Source organism: Macrobrachium nipponense, chromosome 19 (assembly GCF_015104395.2).
Source record: "Macrobrachium nipponense isolate FS-2020 chromosome 19, ASM1510439v2, whole genome shotgun sequence".
Classification (NCBI taxonomy): domain Eukaryota; kingdom Metazoa; phylum Arthropoda; class Malacostraca; order Decapoda; family Palaemonidae; genus Macrobrachium; species Macrobrachium nipponense.
This window is the reverse complement of record NC_061088.1, coordinates 8971621-8983485: the sequence shown is the minus strand read 5'-3', so window position 1 is coordinate 8983485 and position 11865 is coordinate 8971621.

The following is an 11865-nucleotide window of genomic DNA, read 5'->3' as shown; positions in this document are numbered from 1 at the left end:
CAAAAAATAACTCACGTTTGTAGCTTTTATCAATTTTGAAATATATACATATAAACCATGATAAGTGCCAGAATATTTACCTTCGGTCAACTTTAACTCAATTTTATGCACAATACAAAAAAAAAAAAAAAAAACTCACGTTTGTATCTTTTATCAATTTTTAAATATATACATATAAATCACAATAAGTGCCAGAATATTTACCTTTGGTCAACTTTAACTTGACCGAAATGGTTGAAAAATGCAATTGTAAGTTTATAAATCTTACATTCTCGTAATATTCAATCAATTACCTTCATTTTGCAACCAATTGGAAGTCCCTAGCACAATATTTCGATTTACGTTTGAATTTTTAAATAAATCTTTTTACCTTCCCTTCGCAGCGGTAACTAGGCCAAAAACTCAGAAAGTCTTTAGTTACCTTGTTGTAATTTTTGCATCAATTTCTATTCAGCCTTACATAAAGTACTATATATGGAAATGTGTGCAATTTCATGCAAAATACAACAAAAAATAACTCACGTCAGTAGCTTTAACAATTATGAAATATTCACATATAAATTACGAGAAGTTGCAAGAATATTTACCTTTGGTCAACTTTAACTGACCGAAAGCGGGTCAAAAAATACAATTGTAAGTTAAAAATTTTACATTTTCTTAATATTCAATCAATTACCTTCATTTTGCAACCAATTGGAAGTCTCTAGCACCAATATTTCGATTTACAGTGAATTTTTAAATAAATCTTTTTACCTTCCCTTCGCGAGCGGTAACTAGGACGAAAACTCAGAAATTCTTTAGTTACCTTGTCGTAATTTTCGCATCAATTTGTATTTGGCCTTACATAAAGTGTTATATATGGAAATGTGCGCAATTTCATGCAAAATACAACAAAAAATAACTCTTGTTTGTAACTTTTATCAATTTTGAAATATACACATATAAATCATAATAAGTGCCAGAATATTTGCCTTTGGTCAAATTTAACTCGACAGAAAGGGTAAAAAAATGCGATTATAAGTTAAAAATCTTACATCTTGTAATATTCAATAAATTACCTTAATTTTGCAACCAATTGCAAGTCCCAAGCACAATATTTCGATTTACGGTGAATTTTAAATAAATCTTTTTACTTTCCCTTCGCGAGCGGGTAACTACGACGAAAACTCAGAAATTCTTTAGTTACCTTGTCTTAATTTCCGCATCAATTTCTATTCGTCCTTACATAAAGTGTTATATATGGAAATGTGCGCAAATTTATGCATAATAAAAAAAAAATAACTTAACGTTTGTAGCTTTTATCAATTTTGAAATATGCATAATAAAAAAAAAATAACTAACGTTGTAGCTTTTATCAATTTTGAAATATATGCATATAAATCACAATAAGTGCCAGAATATTTACCTTTGGTCAAATTTAACTTGACCGAAATGGTCGAAAATTGCAATTCTAAGTTAAAAATCTTACATTCTTGTAATATTCAATTGTAAGTCCCTAGCACAATATTTCGATTTACTTTAGAATGACAAATCTACTTTTCATCTTTAGATGAATATTTCCAAAACCCCAAGTTTCGTTAAATTTTTCATATTGTTGAGTAGATAGTGGTGTACACGCAATATGATTCACCCGGTAATAAGTGAATTAGAACCATGCGATTGTCATCTTCTGCGCAATATTGACGACTAATCTTTTGACATATAGCGGGAGAATTTCTATACTGGGGTTCAACGTAAAAAGATGTATTGGTTGTTTTACACGGATTATTACCACCTCCTTTAATAACCCCTTCCATATTCATTTTTTGTAACCAGTCATTTAGTTCTTCATAATCCTTTTCCCATGCAGTATCAATATTCAATAATTTTATAAATTCAGTATATATCTTTTGTATATATAACATAAATTTATATATATAAAATATAATATAAAAAAAATGAGAGGTAAAATATAAATCAGACAAATTTTCATATTTTTTATTATACATTTTAATATTTTATATCCATTATTATAAAAATATGGAAGCTTATAATATGTGCAGTATAACAATAAGCAAACTTCTGTATATGACACGATAAGGTCATATTGAACTGAAATTTATTATTATTTGCATGGTTATTTATTAAGCAAAGTTCATTAAACAATAAATATAAAATATATGGTTAATCAAATATCTTTATGCATTTTTTGGGATATTGGATTTAAAAATTACTAAGCTCAATAGTAATCTTATTTTATTACATTTGAATATTTTGTCCATTTGTCTAAAAAATACAAAAAAATATCATTATAACAATATGGAAAATTATATGTCGTCTGTGTATGTTCAGTTACAGTTTTCGCTAGGTTTTTTATAAATATGCAAAGTTCTGTATATGACACAATAAGGTCATATTCAACAGAATAGTTATTTACTAAGCCAAATTTATATTTCTCATTACCTAAATAATGACAATACATATAAAAATCCATCATCCAATCATAAAATATAACATTATTTCTTATCAAAGTTTGTTTAGCATCCAACCAACGCTGTGTCATCCGTGCATTTTTCAAAGTTTCCATAGCATATAAACATATACCTATATGCTTTCTTTGAACCATTGGACACAAACATTTATTAGTATTGCAGTACAATGTACTAGGATTAATGGTAATCCTTAAATTAGAATAATTATTTTTTGTAATGCTTGACAATGTTTTTAAAATATCTTGCATAATTGATAAAGTAATATAATTTACATTTAGATAATTCAAAAAATTCATAGCTGCTGTATTTCTTCTTTTTCTGTCTCGGTTGTTAAAATTCTCTTTGGAAATAATATTTATGTTGAACTAAATTTTGACATGGTAACACCGTCACCAGATGACATTTTTGTAGCTATATTATGAGATGAAGAAGGATATAAGTATACATTATTATTATTATCATGAGAAGATGAAGGATTCAAGTATACAATATTAATTAATACTAAAATTTTATTTTAGATAATATACAATTTTTATAATTATTATTTTATTATTTTATAATTATTATTATTTTATTAAAAAAAAATTATAAATATTTTTACCATTAAAAAAATATATCAAGCACATTTCCTACCCATTTTGTCATATATGTTTTTTTTTTCAAATGGACATTAAATAAAAAAAACCCTCTATTTTAGGTGAAAATAAAGTTCCTAAACACAGATTAAATACACGAATAATTTGAATTATCCTTTCTACTTTTATCACTACATTTTCCATTTGTATGCAGTCAATGTGAGAAAAAGTATAATTCATCATTCACTTATCCCGGTTCCATTTTTTTATAATTTATAAGATTTTTATGGTTATTTTTCTTAATAATAATATAAACACGTAGAATTATTAGTAATATAAACAAAATAATGGCAACGTACATGAGTACTTGAAAACATGGATCATTGATAAAAGGTAGGGAAATTGAATCACCCTCATCAATGATAAAGGTAGGGAAATTGAATTATCCTCATCTCCTTCATTATCCTTCCGGGGGGGTCCGGAACTGGGAGGTATGGTTTCAGTTTCATTATCCTCCCCTTTATTGTTGCGTTTAATCAATTCATAAAAGGCGACATTATCGATACTTTTATTAATTTCAGGAATGTAAATTTCACATTTCCACATTGTCCAATTTTTCATTTCAACCCAACTTTTTGATTTATTATTATAGCAATTTATTGTTTTTGATAATAAATCTGTATGTAATTTAGTATGCAATTTAAAAATATCCATTTTTGTCATATTAAGGGTATTATTTATTTTTATAATATGTTGAGGAAAAGGTAAAACGTACAATTCTTGACCCAAAATAATTTTTGTAATATTTTTTTTTATATCGAAGGGGAATAAGGGTTAAAAAAGAAAAATGTTCCTTATATCTCATAAATCCTAAATAATAAGATGATGAAAAATTATATAAAGTAAATATAGAATTTAAAGGTGAGGGGTTTATTAATGGTAACGGTATTAATAAATCATATAATAAGGGAAAATGTTTAAATAATTGAAACTGGAGCAAAAAATCTTCTTTTAATTGAATATTATTTATCCACAATGGCCATGGTAACCTTTCATTGTCTTCTCTATGCACGAACGTAACTTTGTTACGGCGGCGGGGAGATTTGGACCATGATAAAGTCCCATTTATACAATCTATATGATATTGAATTGATTTATTAATTAATTCATCATCGATATTATTATTAATATGATATTCATCCATTACTTTAGCCCACGAAGAATATATATCTTGAATTTTTTTGAACGGATAAACAGTATTGAACATAATAGTAATCCGTCGTTAATGTTGGTTTAAAGGAGGGGTTATGGGTAAAATTTTTAAAAACATTTCTAAATTGTGTTTGAATACCTTTAATTCTGTCTCGTTTATCTTTTGGGAGGGTACTATCATTGTTGTTGTTCTTTAAAAGTGTTGTCAAATCATCATCAATTGATTTAAAATTTATTTCGTAATAATAAAACCCCGCTTCTAATTTCTCTATTTTTTTCCCAAAATATACCTGGGGATTATTTTCTACCTGAGAAAATAAATTTGTTATTATTATTGTTAATAATAAATTTATTTCATTCATCATTATTTTTTAATATTATATAATAAAAATAAAGAAAAGTGGTTTTTGTTATTGCTTATATATAATAAAAATATATATATATTTTTTTAATGTTTAATATTTTTATTGATCTGACCAAACAAAATACTTTTCATTTTTTTTAACATAAATAGATAAATGGTATTCAAATCCATCTTTACGTTCTAGAATTTTCCGAGACCATTTTATGAAAAAGAATCTTGGATAACTAAAGATATTTGTTATAAACCTCCCATTTTTCATTGATTGTTAAAATATAAAACCCAACTTTAAGAAAGGAAATTGATGAAAAAGAGTCTTGGATGGCTAATTAAACGTTAATTTCATAACATTGTGAATATTAAGAAGTTTAAAATATTCATTTTTACCTAACCTTACATTTTCCAGAAACAAGGGAAAGGGAATTTGGGATAATAAATATTCTTTTATAAACGTGAATTTAGTATATATATATATGGATAATAGAGAATCTAGAGAAAGATAGTAGATAGAATATATAGATAATATAGATATATATAGATAGCTATATATATATTAGGATATAGTAGAGAGATAGATATAGCTAGTGAATATTAAGAATAAAAGACAATTTTTATATATTTTCTAGAATATTTATAGAATAGAATTTTATTATAATATAGATAAGATAGATAGAGATATATATATATCTATATATATTAGAGATAGATATATATATATATTATGATATATAGATATATAGAGAGATAGATATATATATATAAGATATATATAGACATATATATATATATATATATATATGATATATAGATATATTAGATATATATATATATATTTATATATATAATATATATAAGATATATATATATATATATATAATATATATATATGATATATATATATATATACCATTTTTCATTATTATTATATATTATTGATTAATAAATAAATAATAAATTAACGTTTATAACAGAAATATTTATCTATCCCAAATTCCTTTCCCTGGTTTCTCGGAAAATGTAAGGTTAGGTAAAAATGAATATTTTAAACTTCTTAATATTCACAATGTTATGAAATTAACGTTTAATTAGCCATCCAAGACTCTTTTTCATCAATTTTCTTTCTTAAAGTTGGGTTTTATATTTTAATCAATGAAAAATGGGAGGTTTATAACAAATATCTTTAGTTATCCAAGATTCTTTTTCATACAAATGTCTCGGAAAATTCTAGAACGTAAAAGATGGAATTTGACAACCATTTATCTATTTATGTTAAAAAAAATGAAAAGTATTTTGTTTGGTCAGATCAATAAAAATATTAAACATTAAAAAAAATAAATAAATATTTTTATTATATATAAGCAATAACAAAAACCACTTTTCTTTATTTTTATTATATAATATTAAAAAATAATGATGAATGAAATAAATTTATTATTATTAACAATAATAATAACAAATTTATTTTCTCAGGTAGAAAATAATCCCCAGGTATATTTTGGAAAAAAATAGAGAAATTAGAAGCGGGGGTTTTATTATACGAAATAAATTTTAAATCAATTGATGATGATTTAACAACACTTTTAAGAACAACAACAATGATAGTACCCTCCCAAAAGATAAACGAGACAGAATTAAAGGTATTCAAACACAATTTAGAAATGTTTTTAAAAATTTTACCCATAACCCCTCCTTTAAACCAACATTAACGACGGATTACTATTATGCTCAACTACTGTTTATCTGTTCAAAAAAATTTCAAGATTATATATTCAAGAATATATATATTATATATATATACTATATATATATATATATCCTATATATCATAATATATTATATATATATGATATATAAAATATATAAGATATAATATATATAGATATTATATATATATATATAGATATATATATATTTATATATATATATATATATAATTATATATATATATTATATATATATCTATGGTATATATATATATATTATATATATTAATATATATATATATATATAATTATATTTATATTATAACCATTTTTTCATTATTATTAATATATTTATTGATTAAATAAATAAATAATAAATTAACTTTATTTTAACAGAAATATTTATCTATCCCCAAATTTCCTTTCCCTGGTTTTCTCGGAAAATGTAAGGTTAGGTAAAAATGAATATTTTAACTTCTTACATTCACAATGTTATGAAATTAACGTTTAATTAGCCATCCAAGACTCTTTTCATCAATTTTCTTTCTTAAAGTTGGGTTTTATATTTTAATCAATGAAAATGGGAGGCTTATAACAAATTCTTTAGTTATCCAAGATTCTTTTTCATAAAATATCTCGGGAAAATTCTAGAACGTAAAAGATGGAATTTGACAACCATTTATCTATTTATGTTAAAAAAAATGAAAAGTATTTTGTTTGGTCAGATCAATAAAAATATTAAACATTATATATATATTTTTTTATTATATATAAACAATAACAAAAACCACTTTTCTTTATTTTTATTATATAGTAAAAAATTAAAAAATGAATGAATGAAATAAATTTATTTATAGTTATTAAACAATAATAATAACAAATTTATTTCTCAGGTAGAAAATAATCCCCAGGTATATTTTGGAAAAAAAATAGAGAAATTAGAAGCGGGGTTTTATTATTACGAAATAAATTTTAAATCATTTGATGATGATTTAACAACACTTTAAAAGAACAACAACAATGATAGTACCCTCCCAAAAGATAAACGAGACAGAATTAAAGGTATTCAAACACAATTTAGATATGTTTTTAAAAATTTTACCCATAACCCCTCCTTTAAACCAACATTAACGACGGATTTCTATTATGTTCAATACTGTTTATCCGTTCAAAAAAATTCAAGATATATATTCAAGATATATATATATATATATATATATATATATATATATATATATATATATATATATATATATATATATATATATATATACAAAATATTTATATAAAATAAAATCATAATGTCACCTTTTAATGAGAAAATACAAGGCATCCCAAAATTGAGGGAAAAAAAGGAGAGGAGGGGCGGATTTTAAATAGCTAGAACTAACCAACCCCTCCTATTAAAATATATAAAATCAGAATTCTTACCCGGTTTGTCATATACGTTTTTTTCTCATTACTTTAGGCAAACATAAAATTTCTAAATATCGCAGTTTGGTTATCAAATACACAAATAACTTGTTCTTCCTACTTTATCGTTACATTTTCCATTCCTATTCTGTCAATGTGAGAAAAAGTATAATTTATCATTCACTTAACTCGGTTTCATTTTTTTATAATATATAAAAGATTTCTCTGCGTTATTTCTCTAATAATAATTATTGTTATTTCTCTCGATAATAATATAAACATGTAAAATAATTAATAATATAAACAAAATAATGACACCGTACATGGGTAATTGAAAACGTGGATCAATAATCAAAAAATGGGGAGATTAAATCACCCTCAACTCCTCCTTCACTATCCTCCCTTTAATAAAGTCATAAAAGGTGACATTGTTGATACTTTTATTAATTTCAGGAATGTAAATTTCACATTTCCACATTGTCCAATTTTTCATTTCAACCCAACTTTTTGATTTATTAAGATTATAGCAATTAACTGTTTTTGATAATAAATCTGTATGTAATTTAGTATACAATTTAAAAATATCCCTTTTTGTCATATTAAGGGTATTATTTATTTTTATAATATGTTGAGGAAAAGGTAAAACGTACAATTCTTGACCCAAAATAATTTTTGTAATATTTTTTTTTATATCGAAGGGGAATAAGGGTTAAAAAAGAAAAATGTTCCTTATATCTCATAAATCCTAAATAATAAGATGATGAAAAATTGTATAAAGTAAATATAGAATTTAAAGGCGGGGGATTTATTAATAGTAATGGTGTTAATAAATCATATAATAAGGGAAAATGTTTAAATAATTGAAACTGGAGCGAAAAATCTTCTTTTAATTGAATATTATTTACCCACAATGGCCATGGTAACCTTTTATTTTCTTCTCTATGCACGAACGTAAGTTTGTTACGGACTCGTGGAGAATCAAATAAAAGAAAGTCCCAATTTATACAATCTATATGATACTGAATTGATTTATTAATTAATTCATCATCTCTATTATTATTAATATGATATTCATCCATTGCTTCAGCCTACGATAAATATGTATGTCGAAGTTTTTGAATGGGTAAACGATATCGAACATAATAGTAATCCGCGTTAATGTTGGATTAAAGGAGGGTTATGAGTAAAATTTTTAAAAACATTTCTAAATTGTGTTTGAATACTTTTAATTCTGTCTCGTTTATCTTTGGGGGGGGTACTATCATTGTTGTTGTCCTTTAAAAGTGTTGTTAAATCATCATCAATTGATTTAAAATTAAGTTCGTAATAATAAAAACCCGCTCCTAATTTCTCTATTTTTTTCCCAAAATATACCTGGGGATTATTTTCTACCTGAGAAAATAAATTTGTTATTATTACTATTGAATAATTAATTATTTTATTTTATTCATTATTATTTTTAATATTATAATATATTATAAAGTATAATAATAATAAAGAAAAGTGGTTTTTGTTATTGCTTATATATAATAAAAAATATTTATTTTTCTATTCAATGTTTAATATTTGTATTAATCCGACCAAACAAAATACTTTTCATTTTTTTAACGTAAATAAATAAATAAATGGTTGTCAAAATCAATCTTTTACCTTCATTTTGCAACAAACTAGAATTTTCCAAGACATTACATAAAAAAGAATCTTGGATAACCAAAGATATTTGTTATAAACCTCCCATTTTTCATCGATTAAAATATAAAACCCAACTTTAAGAAAGAAAATTGATGAAAAGGAATCTTGGATAGCTAATTAAATGTTAAAATATTCATTTTTACCTAACCTTCCATTTTCCGAGAAATAGAGGAAAGGAATTTAGGATAGATAACATATTTTGTTATAAACGTTAATTTATTATTTTATTTATTTAATCAATATATAATAAAAAATGGTGTTTATTTATTTATATATATAAATATATAAAAATCAATCATAATATCATCTTTTAATGAGAAAATGAATACTAAAAACTTGAGGGAAAATAAAAGGGAGGTTTGTACAGTGTTTTTACGTTGCATGCATTAAAATATATAAAATCAGACTTCTTACCTGATTTATCATATACGTTTTTTTTCATTACTTTTCATAAAAATGGACATTAAACAAAAAACCTGTATTTTAGGTGGACATAAAATTTCTAAACATCGCAGCTTGGTTATCAAATATACAAACAACTTATTCTTCCTATTTTATTGTAACATTTTCTGTTCATATTCCGTCAATGTGAGAAAAAGTATAATTTATCATTCACTTAACTCGGTTTCATTTTTTAAAATTAAAATTATACAAGATTTTTGTCATTATTTCTCTCAATAATAATATAAACATGTAAAATTATTAATAATATAAACAAAATAATGACAGCGTACATTGGTACTTGGAAACATGGATCAATAATAAAAAATGGGGAGATTAAATCACCCTCATTTCCTCCCTCATTATCCTCCCCTTTAATCAAGTCATAAAAGGTGACATTGTCGATACTTTTATTAAATTTAGGAATGTAAATTTCACATTTCCACATTGTCCAATTTTTCATTTCAACCCAAATTTTTTATTTATTATTATTATAGCAATTTACTGTTTTTGATAATAAATCTGTATGTAATTTAGTATGAAGTTTAAAAATATCTATTTTTGTCATATTAAGAGTATTATTTATTTTTATAATTGTATGTTGAGGAAAAGGTAAAACGTACAATTCTTCACCCAAACTAATTTTTTTAATATTGTTTTTATATAGAAGGGGAATAAGGGTTGAAAAAGAAAAATGATCCTTGTATCTCATAAATCCTAAATAATAAGATGACGATGATGAAAAATTGTATAAAGTAAATATAGAATTTAAGGGTGGAGGATTTATTAATGGTAATGGTGTTAATAAATCATATAATAAGGCGGAATGTTTGAATAATTGAAACTGGACCGAAAAATCTTCTTTTAATTTAATATCATTTATCCACAATGGCCACGGTAACCTTTTATTGTCTAATATATGCACGAATGTACGTTTGTTACGGGCGCAGGGAGATTTGGACCAAAGTAAGTTCTTATTTATACTACGTATATGATATTGAATTGTTTTATTAATTAATTCATCATCGATATTATTATTAATATGATATTCATCTATTATTTAAGCCCACGATGAATATGTAGATAGAATTTTTTGAAAGGGTAAACGGTATTGAACATAATAGTAATCCGTCGTTAATGTTGGATTAAAGGAGGGGTTATGGGTAAAATTTTTAAAAACATTTCTAAATTGTGTTTGAATACCTTTAATTCTGTCTCGTTTATCTTTTGGGAGGGTACTATCATTGTTGTTGTTCTTTAAAAGTGTTGTTAAATCATCATCAATTGATTTAAAATTAAGTTCGTAATAATAAAACCCAGCTTCTAATTCCTCTATTTTTTTTTTCCAAAATGTACCAGGGGATTATTTTCTACCCGAGAAAATAAATTTGTTATTATTATTGTTAATAATAATAATTTTATTTTATTCATCATCATTTTTTTTATTTTAAATATTATATAAAGAATAATAATAATAAAGAAAAGTGGTTTTTGTTATTGCTTATATATAATAAAAATATTTTTTTTTATTCGTTTAATATTTTATTAATTTGGTCAAACAAAACGCTTTTAATTTTTAATAAATTATTTAATATTGATAATTTTTCAATTTAATTTTTTATTTGAGTATTGATCAATAATTTGATACAGGTAATACTCGAATTTTGACTTATATTCAAAATGAAATTTGAAACTCTTAATATAATTCAAATTTTTATCTTTTGTTACCAAAATGTAGCATTTTTTAAGGATATTTCCTTTTTAAAATGACATAAATTTGTGAAAATTATCATAAATAAATATAAATTATTATTTTTTCTGTTTTCTAAAGATTATTATTATTATTTATATAGTTCAGTATTATTTTTATATTAATTTTTTAAAAAATTTAAAGAACTATATTTTTTTAGCATTTCATTACCTAAACCTAAATTAAGAAATTCTTATATTTTTTTGAGGTTTGAATGCGGTTTCTCGGTGAATGAACAGAAAAATGA